Source organism: Penaeus vannamei, chromosome 18, assembly GCF_042767895.1.
Source record: "Penaeus vannamei isolate JL-2024 chromosome 18, ASM4276789v1, whole genome shotgun sequence".
Lineage (NCBI taxonomy): Eukaryota > Metazoa > Arthropoda > Malacostraca > Decapoda > Penaeidae > Penaeus > Penaeus vannamei.
Genome location: NC_091566.1, coordinates 38606593 through 38626592, shown reverse-complemented (window position 1 = coordinate 38626592; position 20000 = coordinate 38606593). Strand labels below are relative to the sequence as shown.

Genomic DNA, 20000 nt, shown 5'->3' with positions numbered 1-20000 from the left:
TTTTGGGGCCACGAAGATAGTGTCACATCTTGAAGGGGAGACTCACATAAAAAAAAACAACCATTATACCACAGGGAAACAAAAAAAAAAATTCTTGTCAACTGTGTTTCTCATGACAAGCCTATCATGCTGGCTATTCAATCTATAAGAATGATATTAATAGTCTGCCCTCACATTCTCTTATGATAAGCTCTGATAAGTTAATCTAATAATGACAATGGTAATCTTAATCGAATGTTAATAATGGTAATCGCACGAACATATTAATGTAATTAATACATATTGCTGTCATTATATACCTGCCTCCTTAGCTCAGTGGTAGAGCACTGGTCTCGTAAACCAGGGGTCGTGAGTTCAAACCTCACAGGGGGCACAGCTGTTCACCAACGACAAGTGTTTAGTAGACGTAAGGTTCAATAGATGCAGGTGCTGAGTTCAAACAGGTTTCGTAAGCTGATAGATTGTCTTAAACTATCGAAGGGAAATTATAAATTGCGTTTTATATAACTTTTCCGTGTCTTGAAACGCAGAAGAGCTTTACCGCTTTCTAACTACTCTAAAAGGTAAATTGAAAAAAGAAGAAGATAGGAATGGTAAAAAACAAAAAAACAAAAATAAAGGAGGGAAAATGGAATAAGGAAATAAAGGAGGGAAAATGAAAAAAATAAATAAAGGAGGGAAAATGAAAAGAGGAAATAAAGGAGGGAAAAGGAAAAAGGAATGAGAGAATGTGAAGGAGTAGAAGCAGAAAAAAATGAAAGGAAGTAAAGGGGAGGAAGAGGAGGAATAAAAAGAATAGAATGAGAAAAAACAACAAAAAGAAAGGAAAGAGGAGGTGGATAAAAAAGAGAAAAGTCAAGTTAGAAATAAAAAAAATATATATATATAAAAAATAAAAAATCTGTTTCCCAGTATCTATTTCTACACCTGTGCGTCTGTCTGTCTCTGCTCTGTATACATCTATCTGTGTGTGTGTGTGCATGTGTAAGTGTGTGTGTGTGTGCATGTGTAAGTGTGTGTGTGTGTGTGTGTGTGTGTGTGTATGTATGTACCTCTTTGTTTTTATCTTTCTGTCTCTGTCTCTCTCATTCGAAGATTTGATAAAAGACTCTCTTTAATGTTTCACTTCCGTCAGATATCTGTATTCTGTTTGACAGAAGAGAGACCGGTCATCCTTTAACGCTTTCGATTGTCACAAAATACCTAGTCTTATTTATTTTCGTATTTTGAGAAAGGGTTGAGTAATGTATTCCTTTTCCGCAGACGAAAGGGGCGTGTCGGTCGGTTAACGTACGATGACTGGCGATGACTTAGAAGAGGCGGCGATTCCCACTTTCTTTTGAACTTCTGCGGGAAGGTTGGGCTGACTACACACACGCACACATGCACGTACACACACATATACATTCACACATTCACACACACACAGGCATAAACACAAACACACACACACACACACACACAAAAGACAGACATAAACACACACACACACACAAACACACACATAAACACAAACAAACACAAACAAACACCCGCACACACCCAACACACACTCCCCCTCTCTTCTACACGCACACACACACCCTCTCTATTTCACACGCACACACGCATACACATGTACGTGCGTATGAATGCGACGTGTACGTAAACACATCCGCTTATCACCCGTGGTTTAGCTGAGACACAATAGCCTCCCTTCAGCTGAGCTCTTAGGCAACAGCTGATTAGATAGCGCCATACTCTTTCAAAAGAATCTGGTTTTATTACTTACATACATATAAGTATATATATATTTACTTATATGTATCTACTTATATAAACATTGATATTATCACTATCATTATCATTTTTATCAGTATCATAATAATCATTATTAATTGCTAATAATCATCAATATAATAATCACCATTCTGATCATCATTATTGATATCTTAATAATTTCCATTATTACTATTTTATCATTTTATATGTTTTAATATTATTATTATGTTTATTATATTTGTAAAATCATATTTGAGAGAGAGAGAGAGAGAGAGAGAGAGAGAGAGAGAGAGAGAGAGAGAGAGAGAGAGAGAGAGAGAGAGAGAGAGAGAGAGAGACAGACAGACAGACAGACAGAGACAGAGACAGAGACAGAGAAGGAGAGAGAGAGAGAGAAATGCACTTACAAACACACCTTTTCCCTCATTCCCAACAGTTACAGCCAACGTGACACCCTTCACACGACAGGAAATGATTAAACGGTAAACATTGCCTCACGACACTCGCTTTTCCTTCTCTCTTTCTTCCATTATCATTTATGTATATATATATTACCTATCTATACTTATCATTTGTTCAACTTATTATCATCATTCAGATTTATTTCTTTATTCATTTTTTTTTCGTCATTCTCCCGATCTCCGTGATCGAAACGACCGGAAGGAAGTCGAAGCCAAAGTCAACAAATCCTCACAGAAGCAACGGAGACGGCGGAGTGAGTGAGGATCCTGGGGAATGAATGAATGAATAAATGAATAAATAAATGTATAAATGAGTAAATAGATGAATGTATAAATGAATGTATAAATGAATGAATGAGTAAATAGATGAATGAATGAATTAGTGTATAAATGAATTAATGAGTAAATAGATGAATGAATGAGTAAATAGATGAATGAATGAATAAATAAATAAATGTATAATGAATGAATGAGTAAATAGATGAATGAATGAATGAATGAATGAATGCATAAATGAATCAATGAGTAAATAGATGAATTAATGAATAAATAAATAAGTGTATAATGAATGAATGAGTAAATAGATGAATGAATGAATAAATAAATAAATGTATAATGAATGAATGAGTAAATAGATGAATAAATGAATAAATGTATAATGAATGAATGAGTAAATGGATGAATGAATAGATAAATGTATACTTGAATGAATGAATAAATGATGAATAAATAAATAAATATATAATGAATGAATGAGTAAATGAAGAAATGTTTACATGAATGAATGAATAAATGGATGGATGAATAGATAAATGAATAATGAATGAATGAGTAAATGTATGAATAAGTAAATAAATGTATACATGAATAAATGAATAGATCGATGAATAAATAAATGTATAATGAATGAGTGGATAAAAGGAAAATGAAAAATGAGTAAGTAAATGAATGAATGGCTAAATGAATAGGTAAATGGATGAGTAAATGAATAAATGAATGAATATATGAATAAATGAAGTAATGAATATACGAAGGAATGGATATATGAATGAATGAATAAATAAACGAGTGAGTGAGTGAATAAATGAATGAATGAATAATTAAATGAGTGAGTGAGTGAATAAATGAATGAATGAATAATTAAATGAGTGAATAAATGAATGAATGAATAATTAAATGAGTGAATAAATGAATGAATGAATAATTAAATGAGTGAGTGAGTGAATAAATGAATGAATGAATAATTAAATGAGTGAATGAGTAAATAAATGAATGAATGAATAATTAAATGAGTGAATGAGTGAATAAATGAATGAATGAATAATTAAATGAGTGAGTGAGTGAATAAATGAATGAATGAATAATTAAATGAGTGAGTGAGTGAATAAATGAATGAATGAATAATTAAATGAGTGAGTGAGTGAATAAATGAATGAATGAATAATTAAATGAGTGACTGAGTAAATAAATGAATGAATGAATAATTAAATGAGTGAGTGAATAAATGAATGAATGAATAATTAAATGAGTGAATGAGTGAATAAATGAATGGATGAATGATTAAATGAGTGAGTGAGTGAATAAATGAATGAATAAATAATTAAATGAGTGAGTGAGTGAATAAATGAATGAATGAATAATTAAATGAGTGAATGAGTGAATAAATGAATGAATGAATAATTAAATGAGTGAGTGAGTGAATAAATGAATGAATGAATAATTAAATGAGTGAATGAGTAAATAAATGAATGAATGAATAATTAAATGAGTGAATGAGTGAATAAATGAATGAATGAATAATTAAATGAGTGAGTGAGTGAATAAATGAATGAATGAATAATTAAATGAGTGAGTGAGTGAATAAATGAATGAATGAATAATTAAATGAGTGAGTGAGTGAATAAATGAATGAATGAATAATTAAATGAGTGACTGAGTAAATAAATGAATGAATGAATAATTAAATGAGTGAGTGAATAAATGAATGAATGAATAATTAAATGAGTGAATGAGTAAATAAATGAATGAATGAATAATTAAATGAGTGAATGAGTGAATAAATGAATGAATGAATAATTAAATGAGTGAGTGAGTGAATAAATAAATGAATGAATAATTAAATGAGTGAATGAGTGAATAAATGAATGGATGAATAATTAAATGAGTGAGTGAGTGAATAAATGAATGAATGAATAATTAAATGAGTGAATGAGTGAATAAATGAATGATTGAGTAATTAAATGAGTGAGTGAGTGAATAAATGAATGAATGAATAAATAATTGAATGAAACAGTGACTCATGCCAGGCGCCACAGCAGGGTCATTTTGGCGCCAAAATTGATGACTCTTTAAAATGCAATATCAAGAAGGAATATCATAAAGTAAATGTTCACAAAAAAAATGTTCACGGTAAATGTTCACAAAAAATAAATGTAAAAAAAATGTTCACAAAATGAATGTTCTCAAAATAAAAGTTCAAAAAATAAATGTTCACAAAATAAATGTTCACAAAATAAAAGTTCACAAAATAAATGTTCACAAAATAAAAGTTCACCAAATAAATGTTCACAAAATAAAAGTTCACCAAATAAATGTTCACAAAATAAATGTTCTCAAAATAAATGTTCACAAAATAAATGTTCACAAAATAAATGTTCACAAAATAAATGTTCACAAAATAAATGTTCACAAAATAAATGTTCACAAAATAAATGTTCACAAAATAAAAGATCACAAAATAAAAGTTCACAAAATAAAAGTTCACAAAATGAAAGTTCACAAAATAAATGTTCACAAAATAAAAATTCACAAAATAAAAGTTCACCAAATAAATGTTCACAAAATAAATGTTCACAAAATAAATGTTCACAAAATAAATGTTCACAAAATAAATGTTCAAAAAATAAATGTTCACAAAATAAAAGTTCACAAAATAAATGTTCACAAAATGAATGTTCTCAAAATAAAAGTTCAAAAAATAAATGTTCACAAAATAAATGTTCACAAAATAAAAGTTCACCAAATAAATGTTCACAAAATAAAAGTTCACCAAATAAATGTTCACAAAATAAATGTTCTCAAAATAAATGTTCACAAAATAAATGTTCACAAAATAAATGTTCACAAAATAAATGTTCTCAAAATAAATGTTCTCAAAATAAATGTTCACAAAATAAATGTTCTCAAAATAAATGTTCACAAAATAAATGTTCTCAAAATAAATGTTCACAAAATAAATGTTCACAAAATAAATGTTCACAAAATAAATGTTCTCAAAATAAATGTTCTCAAAATAAATGTTCACAAAATAAATGTTCTCAAAATAAATGTTCTCAAAATAAATGTTCACAAAATAAATGTTCACAAAATAAATGTTCTCAAAATAAATGTTCACAAAATAAATGTTCACAAAATAAATGTTCTCAAAATAAATGTTCACAAAATAAATGTTCTCAAAATAAATGTTCACAAAATAAATGTTCACAAAATAAATGTTCTCAAAATAAATGTTCACAAAATAAATGTTCACAAAATAAATGTTCTCAAAATAAATGTTCACAAAATAAATGTTCACAAAATAAATGTTCACAAAATAAATGTTCACAAAATAAATGTTCACAAAATAAATGTTCACAAAATAAAAGTTCACAAAATAAAAGTTCACAAAATAAATGTTCACCAAATAAAAGTTCACCAAAGAAATGTTCACAAAATAAATGTTCACAAAATAAATGTTCACAAAATAAATGTTCACAAAATAAATGTTCACAAAATAAATGTTCACAAAATAAATGTTCACAAAATAAATGTTCATTAAATAAAAGTTCACAAAATAAAAGTTCACAAAATAAATGTTCACAAAATAAATGTTCACAAAATAAATGTTCACAAAATAAATGTTCACAAAATAAATGTTCACAAAATAAATGTTCACAAAATAAATGTTCACAAAATAAATGTTCACAAAATAAATGTTCACAAAATAAATGTTCACAAAATAAATGTTCACAAAATAAATGTTCATTAAATAAAAGTTCACGAAATAAAAGTTCACAAAATAAATGTTCTCAAAATAAATGTTCACAAAATAAATGTTCAAAAAATAAATGTTCACAAAATAAATGTTCACAAAATAAATGTTCACAAAATAAAAGATCACAAAATAAAAGTTCACAAAATAAATGTTCACAAAATAAATGTTCACAAAATAAAAGTTCACAAAATAAATGTTCACAAAATAAATGTTCACAAAATAAAAGTTCACAAAATAAAAGTTCACAAAATAAATGTTCAAAAAATAAATGTTCAGAAAATAAAAGTTCACAAAATAAATGTTCAAAAAATAAATGTTCACAAAATAAAAGTTCACAAAATAAAAGTTCACAAAATAAATGTTCACAAAATAAAAGTTCACAAAATAAATGTTCACAAAATAAATGTTCAAAAAATAAATGTTCAGAAAATAAAAGTTCACAAAATAAATGTTCACAAAATAAATGTTCACAAAATAAAAGTTCACAAAAAATAAATGTTTACAAAATAAAAGTTCACAAAATAAATGTTCACAAAATAAATGTTCACAAAATAAAAGTTCACAAAATAAAAGTTCACAAAATAAATGTTCACAAAATAAAAGTTCACAAAATAAAAGTTCACAAAATAAATGTTCAAAAAGTAAATGTTCAGAAAATAAAAGTTCACAAAATAAATGTTCACAAAATAAAAGTTCACAAAATAAAAGTTCACAAAATAAATGTTCACAAAATAAAAGTTCACAAAATAAATGTTCACAAAATAAAAGTTCACAAAATAAATGTTCACAAAATAAATGTTCACAAAATAAAAGTTCACAAAATAAAAGTTCACAAAATAAATGTTCACAAAATAAAAGTTCACAAAATAAAAGTTCACAAAATAAATGTTCAAAAAGTAAATGTTCAGAAAATAAAAGTTCACAAAATAAATGTTCACAAAATAAAAGTTCACAAAATAAAAGTTCACAAAATAAAAGTTCACAAAATAAAAGTTCACAAAATAAATGTTCACAAAATAAAAGTTCACGAAATAAAAGTTCACAAAATAAATGTTCACAAAATAAAAGTTCACAAAATAAATGTTCACAAAATAAAAGTTCACAAAATAAAAGTTCACAAAATAAATGTTCACAAAATAAAAGTTCACAAAATAAATGTTCACAAAATAAAAGTTCACAAAATAAAAGTTCACAAAATAAAAGTTCGCAAAATAAATGTTCACAAAATAAAAGTTCACAAAATAAAAGTTCACGAAATAAAAGTTCACAAAATAAATGTTCACAAAATAAAAGTTCACAAAATAAAAGTTCACAAAATAAATGTTCAAAAAATAAATGTTCAGAAAATAAAAGTTCACAAAATAAATGTTCACAAAATAAATGTTCACAAAATAAAAGTTCACAAAATAAAAGTTCACAAAATAAATGTTCACAAAATAAATGTTCACAAAATAAAAGTTCACAAAATAAAAGTTCACAAAATAAATGTTCAAAAAATAAATGTTCACAAAATAAAAGTTCACAAAATAAAAGTTCACAAAATAAATGTTCACAAAATAGAAGTTCACAAAAGAAATGTTCACTAAATAAAAGTTCACAAAATTAATGTTCACTAAATAAAAACACAAAATAAAAGTTCACAAAATAAATGTTCACAAAATAAATGTTCACAAAATAAAAGTTCACAAAATAAAAGTTCACAAAATAAATGTTCAAAAAATAAATGTTCACAAAATAAAAGTTCACAAAATAAAAGTTCACAAAATAAATGTTCACAAAATAAAAGTTCACAAAATAAAAGTTCACAAAATAAAAGTTCACAAAATAAATGTTCACAAAATAGAAGTTCACAAAAGAAATGTTCACTAAATAAAAGTTCACAAAATTAATGTTCACAAAATAAAAACACAAAATAAATGTTCACAAAATATAAGTTCACAAAATAAATGTTCACAAGAAAACCGTTCAAAAAAAACAAAAAACCGTTCACGCACAATGGAAAAATGAACAAAAGTCAACTTCTTCCATAAAAGCTTAAACCTCATGACGGGGGGGGGGGGGCTCCATGGAACAGCCACGACAGAGTAAATTTGAAATGCAGAATTAACGTCAGCTGTACATTTTTATTATTTTTTTTATTATCCTCATTTTATTATCATTAGCACTCTTATCAGTTTATTATTATTATGATCATGTTTTTTGTTATTTTTGTTTCGTTCCTGTTGCGGCAAATTTATTTTATTTCCTTACTTATTTCTATTATTATTTTTTATTATCCCCATTTTATTATCATTAGCACTCTTATTATCATTATCATCATTATTTTTATCATAATTTAATATGATTATAATTTTTGTTATTTTCACTTCGTTCCTGTTGCGGCAAGTTTATTTGATTTCCTTGCTTACTTATTTTTATTATTATTTTTTTATTATCCCCATTTTATTATCACTAGCACTCTTATTATCATTATTATTATCATTATTATTACGATTATAATTTTTGTTATTTTCACTTTGTTCCTGTTGCGTCAAGTTTATTTTATTTTCTTACTTGTTTTCACCTGAGTTTAGCAAATTAATACTTAATTTGATTAGTAATTTTTCGATTTCTCTCTTCCCAAATAAATTATCTTTCATTCTATTTCTATCCTTTCCCTCTTTTCAAATTTACCAATCATTATTTTCTTCTTCCTCCTTCTCCTCCGTTTGTTTTTCCTCTTATTTCTTCTCATCTATCATTTCTTCCATTTTCTTCTGTCAGTCTTCTCTTCTCTTTTATTCATCACTGTATCTTTTAATTTAGTTAGAAGACAATGAAAAATAACGTATATCGAACGGTAGATGAAGCATTGATAAATTATTTTACATCAGAAATCAAAGCACTTTTTTTTTTTAATTCTCGACAAATAATTAAGTCCTTCCTTTCATCCCCCATACATATAATTCATATCGTTCTATTTATGTCAGTGCTGACATGTCTTAATGAAGGATGCCTTAAAGACTAGCCTAAATGTAGGAAAAAAGAAAAGAAAAAAAAAATTAATATCCTCACAGACCGTGTAAATATACCATAAAAGGCAATGATTGTTGTTGATTCTTAGTTAAATTACTAGCAATGTTTGTTGTTGATTGTTAGTTAAATTACTAGCAATGTTTGTTGTTGATTCTTAGTTGAATTACTAGCAATGTTTGTTGTTGATTCTTGGTTAAATTACTAGCAATGTTTGTTGTTGATTGTTAGTTAAATTACTAGCAATGTTTGTTGTTGATTGTTAGTTAAATTACTAGCAAAGTTTGTTGTTGATTCTTAGTTAAATTACTAGCAATGTTTGTTGTTGATTGTTAGTTAAATTACTAGCAAAGTTTGTTGTTGATTCTTAGTTAAATTACTAGCAATGTTTGTTGTTGATTCTTAGTTAAATTTCTAGCAATGTTTGTTGTTGATTGTTAGTTAAATTACTAGCAATGTTTGTTGTTGATTCTTAGTTAAATTACTAGCAATGTTTGTTGTTGATTCTTAGTTAAATTTCTAGCAATGTTTGTTGTTGATTGTTAGTTAAATTACTAGCAATGTTTGTTGTTGATTCTTAGTTAAATTACTAGCAAAGTTTGTTGTTGATTCTTAGTTAAATTACTAGCAATGTTTGTTGTTGATTGTTAGTTAAATTACTAGCAATGTTTGTTGTTGATTCTTAGTTAAATTACTAGCAATGTTTGTTGTTGATTCTTAGTTAAATTTCTAGCAATGTTTGTTGTTGATTGTTAGTTAAATTACTAGCAATGTTTGTTGTTGATTCTTAGTTAAATTACTAGCAATGTTTGTTGTTGATTCTTAGTTAAATTACTAGCAATGTTTGTTGTTGATTCTTAGTTAAATTACTAGCAAAGTTTGTTGTTGATTCTTAGTTAAATTACTAGCAATGTTTGTTGTTGATTGTTAGTTAAATTACTAGCAAAGTTTGTTGTTGATTCTTAGTTAAATTACTAGCAATGTTTGTTGTTGATTCTTAGTTAAATTACTAGCAATGTTTGTTGTTGATTCTTAGTTAAATTACTAGCAATGTTGTTGATTGTTAGTTAAATTACTAGCAATGTTTGTTGTTGATTCTTAGTTAAATTACTAGCAATGTTTGTTGCTGATTCTTAGATAAATTACTAGCAATGTTTGTTGTTGATTCTTAGTTAAATTACTAGCAATGTTTGTTGTCGATTCTTAGTTAAATTACTAGCAATGTTTGTTGTTGATTCTTAGTTAAATTACTAGCAATGTTTGTTGTTGATTCTTAGTTAAAATACTAGCAATGTTTGTTGTTGATTCTTAGTTAAATTACTAGCAATGTTTGTTGTTGATTCTTAGTTAAATTACTAGCAATGTTTGTTGTTGATTCTTAGTTGAATTACTAGCAATGTTTGTTGTTGATTCTTAGTTAAAATACTAGCAATGTTTGTTGTTGATTCTTAGTTAAATTACTAGCAATGTTTGTTGTTGATTCTTAGTTATATTACTAGCAATGTTTGTTGTTGATTCTTAGTTAAAATACTAGCAATGTTTGTTGTTGATTCTTAGTTAAATTACTAGCAATGTTTGTTGTTGATTCTTAGTTATATTACTAGCAATGTTTGTTGTTGATTCTTAGTTAAAATACTAGCAATGTTTGTTGTTGATTCTTAGTTAAAATACTAGCAATGTTTGTTGTTGATTCTTAGTTAAATTACTAGCAATGTTTGTTGTTGATTCTTAGTTAAATTACTAGCAATGTTTGTTGTTGATTCTTAGTTAAATTACTAGCAATGTTTGTTGTTGATTCTTAGTTAAATTACTAGCAATGTTTGTTGTTGATTCTTAGTTAAATTACTAGCAATGTTTGTTGTTGATTCTTAGTTAAATTACTAGCAATGTTTGTTGTTGATTCTTAGTTAAATTACTAGCAATGTTTGTTGTTGATTCTTAGTTAAATTACTAGCAATGTTTGTTGTTGATTCTTAGTTAAATTACTAGCAATGTTTGTTGTTGATTCTTAGTTAAATTACTAGCAATGTTTGTTGTTGATTGTTAGTTAAATTACTAGCAATGTTTGTTGTTGATTGTTAGTTAAATTACTAGCAATGTTTGTTGTTGATTCTTAGTTAAATTACTAGCAATGTTTGTTGTTGATTGTTAGTTAAATTACTAGCAATGTTTGTCGTTGATTGTTAGTTAAATTACTAGCAATGTTTGTTGTTGATTCTTAGTTAAATTACTAGCAATGTTTGTTGTTGATTGTTAGTTAAATTACTAGCAATGTTTGTTGTTGATTCTTAGTTAAATTACTAGCAATGTTTGTTGTTGATTCTTAGTTAAATTACTAGTCGAACGTCTGCATTAACAGAGCAGCCTTAACAAATGGAAGGTTTCGTCGACTTAAAGCAAATGTTTAGCGAACCCGCGCTGCCCCCTGTGAGGTTTGAACTCACGACCCCTGGTTTACGAGACCAGTGCTCTACCACTGAGCTAAGGAGGCTGACGTGGAGAGAAAAATACCCATTAATAAGTTCATTCTACTATCTGGTTGTGTCAGCGTTGATAGAATTAGTCCTGATTAACCACTGAGCTAAGGAGGCTGATGTGGAGAGAAAAATACCCATTAATAATTGGATTCTACTATTTGGTTGTGTCAGCGTTGGTAGAATTAGGACTGATGAACCACTGAGCCAAGGAGGCTGATGTGGAGAGAAAAATACCCATTAATGATTTAATTCTACTATTTGGTTGTGTCAGCGTTGGTAGAATTAGTCCTGATTAACCACTGAGCCAAGGAGGCTGATGTGGAGAGAAAAATACCCATTAATGATTTAATTCTACTATTTGGTTGTGTCAGCGTTGGTAGAATTAGTACTGATTAACCACTGAGCTAAGAAGGCTGATGTGGAGAGAACAATACCCATTAATGATTTAATTCTACTATTTGGTTGTGTCAGCGTTGATGGAATTAGTACTGATTAACCACTGAGCCAAGGAGGCTGATGTGGAGAGAAAAATACCCATTAATAGCTTCATTCTACTATTTGGTTGTGTCAGCGTTGGTAGAATTAGTTATGAATGAATAAGCGGTTTAGGAAACTTTGCGTATGCCAGCGCGGTCGATGCCAAAGCTCACCCACACTGCCTTTTTTACTTATGACTCATCGATGACTGCATGTATTACAGTTTTATTACGTTTGCACAACTAACATAGTTCTTGACATTAAATGAATATCATTAACTGAACAGCATGCACCAGTCACGAAATCAAAACAAAAGAAATGTCACGTCTAAGAATAAAGCCGTTTTGTTTCGGTCAATTCTTGAAATTTTCGTCCATTGGCTGCGTTGCGTGTGAGCTAAATGTGGTCTTGTGAATTATAACTGTCAAGATCTAGTATAAGCTAGAGAGACGAAGTGTCGGAAGAATATTTGTGCAAAATTGATAAGAACCTACAACACGGTTGACCCAGGGCAGCACACTTGACCAGGGATCTCGGCCCTGACCTGACCACGCGCCACGCTACCTACTCCTCCTATCAACAAACAGCCGAACCAGAGTTGTGTCTCCGTAAACCCACCAAATCAGGGCAAACATAAACCCTGCCACGAGTTGTGTCTCCATAAACCCACCAAATCAGGGCAAACATAAACCCTGACACGAAGACACGACCAAGTTTCAAACCCCAAAAACAGTTGACATTGAAACTACTATCAGTTAATAAGTCTAAAATTTCAGTGTGAAACATGTATGCCAATTCCACTCTTTTCTTTTCTCTTCAGCAATTTCAGTTATCGCCTCTCACGCCGCTGTTCGAAAAACGCGATAGAAATTTGCCGGTTATGTGTAAGATGCATAGAACGTACAATGCCACCCCCCACAAAAAAATGTATACACACACACACACACACACACACACACACACACACACACACACACACACACACACACACACACACACACACATATATATATATATATATATATATATTTATATATATATATATATATATATATATATATATGTGTGTGTGTGTGTGTGTGTGTGTGTGTGTGTGTGTGTGTGTGTGTGTGTGTTAGTGTGTGTGTGTGTGTGTATGTGTGTGTGTGCGTGTTTGTGAGTATGTATATATATATATATATATATATATATATATATATATATATATATATATATATATATATATATATATATATATATATATATATATATATATATATATATATATATATATATGTGTGTGTGTGTGTGTGTGTGTGTGTGTGTGTGTGTGTGTAGCTATATGTATACACACACATACATACATACATATATATATATATATATATATATATATATATATATATATATATATATATATATATATATATATATACATGCATATATGTATATATATACATACATACATACATACATACATATATATATATATATATATATATATATATATATATATATGTGTGTGTGTGTGTGTGTGTGTGTGTGTGTGTGTGTGTGTGTGTGTGTGTGTGTGTGTGTGTGAGTGTGTGTGTGTCTGTGTGTGTGTGTGTGTGTGTATCCATATATTCATGGATATGTGTCTGTGTGGGTATGCGTGTGTGCTTTTATATGTATATATACATATGCATAAGTATGGAAGAAAATCCCACAATGCACAAACTAGATTTATTGAGGAAAGTTTGTGCATTGTGGGTTTTTCTTCCATATTATCAACACGGTACTGTGTTTTTTCATTGCATGCATAAGTATGTATAAGCGGCTACCTCTTTGTGTATGTGCTCAAAGGTGATCCAAAGGTCACGATCAACGGGCATAAACGTGACCCATTTCCTGACCTTATTTGAACCTCGTGACGTTTCATGGTCATAGGCGATGTAAAATTACGTCAACAATGAGAATTAACGAAGGGTTAATGAGGAGACAGAGAATAAAAATGATTATAAATGAATAACTAGCCTTAGGGATACACGGAATAAAAGATATGTCCCCGGAAATATAGATTTATGCATAAAGATATATCAAATGCGTATATCCCCAGCCTGTAAGACGTTATGGCAAGAAGCAAAGAACTTTTAAAGAATACAAGTCGACTATTCGTGACGTCATAAAAGTGTCCGCCATCTTGAAAAAAACACGATGCCTCACTTGAATTTTGGTTTTCCACTTCACAAGATCCACAGTCAAAAGATTATTTAAGAATACTTCTTTAAACATTCTTAGACTTTACAACCTCTTTAAAGCGACTCCATTACCTTCGGGTTAACCTCCCCATGATTAACACCTGTACAGCTGCGTCTGCTTCGTCGCTAAACAGCTGTGCCCCCTGTGAGGTTTGAACTCACGACCCCTGGTTTACGAGACCAGTGCTCTACCACTGAGCTAAGGAGGCTGGTAAATAGTCTGTATAAGTATGTTGAATCATAGAGGAATTAGTGAGTGCTGTAACTGTCGACAAAAGAAATATGGAAGTAAATTGAATATTTTACAAAATAAGATGTATGATTAATTAACTCTACAGCATTATACTTTTCAAGTTTTACAAACACACATACACACGCGTATATATAGCTATACCTAAGAAGATATATCGAATATTAACCTCCCTCTCTATTTATATATCTATCTAGCTATACTATACATAAATATACATGTGTGTATGTGTTTGTGTTTATGTATGTGTGTGTGTGTGCGTGTGTGTGTGTGTGTGTGAGAGAGAGAGAGAGACACCAAGGAAGTCTGAAAAGATACATACACACATATAAATAAATAGATAAGTAGACAGACAGATGCATCCATGCAGATAAACTAGGAATGAAGTGTCTATAACTGTCGACCTTTTCCATATGACTTTCCTGTGCTTATCCATTTCCTTTATATCAATTTTCATTTTCATTTTTTTTTTTTTTTGGAAGGGGGGGGGTGATTCACAAGCAATCAGGGTTCTTTATTGGCGAGTAATCTATTGAATACTAGTTTGTGAATTCTGTTTTGGGGCCTTGTCAGCTGGAAAATTGCAGGATTCTATCTCGTTACTTGCCATAAATGTGAAGATGCATCAAGGTTTCGTAGAAAGTTGGAAAATAATTTAACAAATAGATAAATAGATATATGATAATTTTTAAAATCTAACGTAAGGAAACAATGGTATGATGTTTATAGATAAATTAATAAGTGTTTTTACCCCACCTATTCACATGCAGGAATAGTAAAAGGAAAAAAAAGTAAACGAAAAGTAAAAAATTATAGTTTCATCCCTGGAAGAAAAGCAGACGTGACGTCACGAGCGTTCGCAAAATCCTCAAAACTGATTTCGAATTCGAACACGTGCGTAAAATCGCGTGGATGACTTTACTGAACTACCCTCTTTGCTGTATAAATCTACTCGTCCGTTTATTTCGTTATAATCCTTTATTTTACACGTTTTCTACCAGCATTTCTAACGTTAAATTAAGAAATAAATGCAAATTACTCTCAGAAACTGTTTTCAATGTATTAAAACCTAAGCGGCCATAGGTATATTGTAATTATATATATTCATTCTCACTGTACCAGCCTCCTTAGCTCAGTGGTAGAGCACTGGTCTCGTAAACCAGGGGTCGTGAGTTCAAACCTCACAGGGGGCACAGATGATACAGAAATGTGAAAAACAGGTCTCTACGTTTAATCATGATATATAACTTTAATTGCACTAATCAGTGGGTTTTAAAGCTGCTAAACGGATGTTAATTACTAGTGAGAGAGAGAGAAGAGAGAAGAGAGAAGAGAGAAGAGAGAAGAGAGAGAGAGAGAGAGTGAGAGTGAGAGTGAGAGTGAGAGTGAGAGTGAGAGTGAGAGTGAGAGTGAGAGTGAGAGAGAGTGAGAGTGAGAGTGAGAGTGAGAGTGAGAGAGTGAGAGTGAGTGAGAGAGAGAGAGAGAGAGAGAGAGAGAGAGAGAGAGAGAGAGAGAGAGAGAGAGAGAGAGAGAGAGAGAGAGAGAGAGAGAGAGAGAGAGAGAGAGAGAGAGAGAGAGAGAGAGAGAGAGAGAGAGAGAGAGAGAGAGAGAGAGAGAGAGAGAGAGAGAGAGAGAGAGAGAGAGAGAGAGAGAGAGAGAGAGAGAGAGAGAGAGAGAGAGAGAGAGAGATATGTTAAACGAACTGAACTAACAAAAATACAAGTTGCTAAAACTGTCTTGTCCCTTGATATGCATGACCTTAAAATTATCTTTTTAAGCAAGTGATTTATTTTCCTATTTATAATTCTGACCCCCATTACTTCCGGTTTAAAACTGAACCATAACTGTACATTCATTTCTGTTCTTCATAATTCCCCTACGCAAGCTCCTCACTTTCAACAATTAATTATTTTCTCACCGTGTTCTTCACTCGGTTCTTCATATATCTTTTTGTCACTGAATCATTTCCGAGACGTTATAATCAACAGTTATTCAGTTATACTCTTCATGATCATTGTAGTTCTCTAAAAACATGAACTTCAGCAGAACATGTTTTTTTCTGGTGAACTTTTAGTAGAGTACAGTGTGTTTAATCAAAATTTGAAATAAAATTCCCACAAAACATGAATAAACTCCCATAGTTTCTACATATCATACACAAACGATTTCTCAATTTAGTACGTACTTTCACTTGCTTGGTCGATAATAGACTCCAAATGTACTCTGATAACAGTTCTACTAATTTTACATTTTGGTAAAATTCCCAAAATATGCTCGTAACCATCCTATAAATATCATAAAATAAATACTAAGCATACCTGTCATCAGATTAATATAACCTAGAGGTCAATAATCTGACCCTTTCGCAGCTAGGAAGTGGTGCAGTGCCACCTGCTCTGCACTGTGCCAGGATAAGCTTGACCTGACACGACCTTTAAGAAAATATTATTTCCGAGAAGATTTAAAAGTAAGTCCCATTAGTCAACTCCTTTTCACAGATCACGTTCCTGTTTCTTATTAGATCGCAGATAAATTAAATAACTTTTTGTGAGTGCTACTACTAAAATTCATAGAATGTTATTAGAGAACACACAAGAACACATGTGGCTTTAAAACACACACACGAGTACACACGCACACACACTCCCCTCATAAACGACTATAAAACCTTCTTGTTCATACAAATTTCTAAAATATACTTCGTTTCTGAATGAGGTTTTGTCTTTCATTATCTTAAATTTTGAATTAAATACCATTTAAAGCAATCCGTCAATTTTGCAATAAGTGAAAGTCGATTTTTTTTTTTGCATGATGTCATCTGCAACATGCCACTGATACACTGAATTGATCCTCAGATAACATCAACAAGAACACATACAAATACGGTATAAATCACAAATCCTATCAAGATGTAAGTGAAATATTTAAGTGGCTACAAAAACGACTTCTTTTTCTTCGAACGAAAGATGGCGCTGTCTACTATGTATCCATATTTGAACGGACAATAGCAGACGATGGCTGTATTCTTATTTCTGTTTCAGTGAATTATTTTTTTCTTCTTTTCTTTCTTTTCTTCTTCTTCTGCTTCTTTTTTCTTCTTTTTTTTTTCTTTTTCTTTTTCCTTCTTTCTTCTTCTTTCTTTTTCTTCTTATTTTTTTTCTTTTTTTCTTTCTCTCTTCTTCTTTCTCCTTCTTCTTCTTCTTCTTCTCCTCCTTCTTCTTCTTAATTCACAGGAATTTATCCATGTATATACACTAGCGACACTATACATTTACGACTAAACCGCCTCCATTTACTACTAAACGTCACCACGAGTATTTCGATAAATAAAATATAAGTAAGAAGATAACCCGAACATCATTTCAAGGTTGATGATCCTTTTTGATAGATGTTTTTGATATATTTTGATAGAATTTTGATAGATTTACATGATTTTGCTAAACGGTTATCACGCTGCGAGAGGAACTAGTATCCTTCACAACACACAGGACTCTAATAAAGAAAAAAAAAAAAACACATTAGCTCTGTCTATTTTCTCAAAATTAGTGACCCAAATTGTTTTAAATTCAGATTCTTAATTTCATTTCCACACTTTTGTTGATGACGACCCCCCCCCCTCCCCTGCGGCCGCCATAAGCCTATCCGGGGCCTCCTCCTTGGCGGGCATCACCTCCGACCCAAGACGATGTCCAGTCCTGTCTCTTTTATCTATCTATACATGATTTATAGATGTGTGTGTCTGTCAATCTCTCAACAAAACACTCACGCATGTGTGTGTGATATTTACACACACACACACACACACACACACACACACACACACACACACACACACACACACACACACACACACACACACACACACACATATATATATATATATATATATATATATATATATATATATATATATATATATCACACACATGCGTGAGTGATGATGATGATGATGATAATAATAATAATGATAATAATAATGATAATAATAATGATAGTAATGATAATAATAATGATAGTAATAATAATAATAATGATAGTAATAATAATTATTGTTATGACCATTATTATTATTATTATTATTATCATCATCATGACAATAGCAATAATAGTAATAATAATAATGATAATAATGATAATATTAACAATAATGATAATAAAGATAATGATAATAGTAATAAAAACAAAATAAGAATAACAATGATAATAATAATAATAATGATAATAATGATAATAATAATGATAATAGCAATGATGATAATGATAATAATAATGATAATAATAATGATAATAATGATGATGATAATAATAATGATCATAATGATAATTATAATAACAATAATAATAATAATAGTAATAATAATGATAATGATAATAATAGTAACAATAATGACAATAATGATAGTGATGCTAATAGTGATTATAATAATAGTAATGATAGTAATGATGATAATCAAGAAACATTATGATAAGAATGATGGTGATGATAATGATAATGATAATGATAATAACTATATTACTGGTAATGAAATAAGTTATAATAATATTGATAATGATAATAAAAGTTGTTGCTTACTGTTTTTTACATATTATGTTATGGTATAACGTTTCATTATAGTTGTTGATATCAGATCAGATGCTGAAAGTTGTTATTGAGCGAAGGATGACCATAAATTGATTAAATATTAATAATAAAAAATCTGGAATTACATGTTTGTATTCTGAAATAACCTTGTGTATTTCATTCATATCAATTCATATGATAATAACTAATGATTAGACAATTATTTCAACATGTTCTCATACCAGTTATTTATATATTGCGAATAAAAACTAAGAATATTTTTACCTCCGTAATCCCTCAGGTGGTAATGTAAACAAACCTCTACTTATAAACTTCTTTCGCTTCTGCTACGCCGAATTTGTCCAGTTTTTCGTAAATTTAATGGTTAGTTGCGCTTTTATTTACTTGAATTTGAAATTTAAGCTGAGCAATTTCACTATATATAATGTATTTTGTAATGTACGTGATTAAGGAGGAATAAACGGGGTCTTGCTTAGTAGTACGTGTCCTGTTGCTTATTGACAAGAAAGTAATAATTATATCATTGAATAAAGTCTCTTAACATTTGGTCTAACTGTATTAGTAAGGTAATACCAAGTTTTGTGGAAATTGAATCACTCTCAAAGCAATTATTGCCCTTTTATTGTAGCCCGTATTAGTAACAGTTCAGAATAGGACTGCTTTACCCTCTGGATCAGTGTAGTAATGATATTAAGATAAGATAACCTTGTACTGGTTCTTTATTTGGT

General features: G+C 29.6%; 1 protein-coding gene and 4 non-coding genes across 5 annotated transcripts in view; 3 read left to right on the top strand and 2 right to left on the bottom strand.

The window, feature by feature from the left end:
- Positions 1–301: 301 nt before the first annotated feature.
- Positions 302–373, top strand: TRNAT-CGU (transfer RNA threonine (anticodon CGU)). The gene has a single exon. It is a non-coding gene; the product is annotated as a tRNA-Thr (tRNA).
- Positions 374–11686: 11313 nt separating this feature from the next.
- Positions 11687–11758, bottom strand: TRNAT-CGU (transfer RNA threonine (anticodon CGU)). The gene has a single exon. It is a non-coding gene; the product is annotated as a tRNA-Thr (tRNA).
- A 2819-nt stretch (positions 11759–14577) lies between these two features.
- On the bottom strand, positions 14578–14649 carry TRNAT-CGU (transfer RNA threonine (anticodon CGU)). The gene has a single exon. It is a non-coding gene; the product is annotated as a tRNA-Thr (tRNA).
- A 1162-nt stretch (positions 14650–15811) lies between these two features.
- Positions 15812–15883, top strand: TRNAT-CGU (transfer RNA threonine (anticodon CGU)). The gene has a single exon. It is a non-coding gene; the product is annotated as a tRNA-Thr (tRNA).
- Positions 15884–19573: 3690 nt separating this feature from the next.
- Positions 19574–20000, top strand: part of LOC113821046 (palmitoyltransferase ZDHHC16) — an 8485-nt gene continuing 8058 nt past the window's right edge. Inside the window, exon 1 of the mRNA XM_027373477.2 lies at positions 19574–19635. The gene's annotated coding sequence lies outside the window, so the exon portion shown is untranslated. The remainder of the gene's footprint in view (positions 19636–20000) is intronic.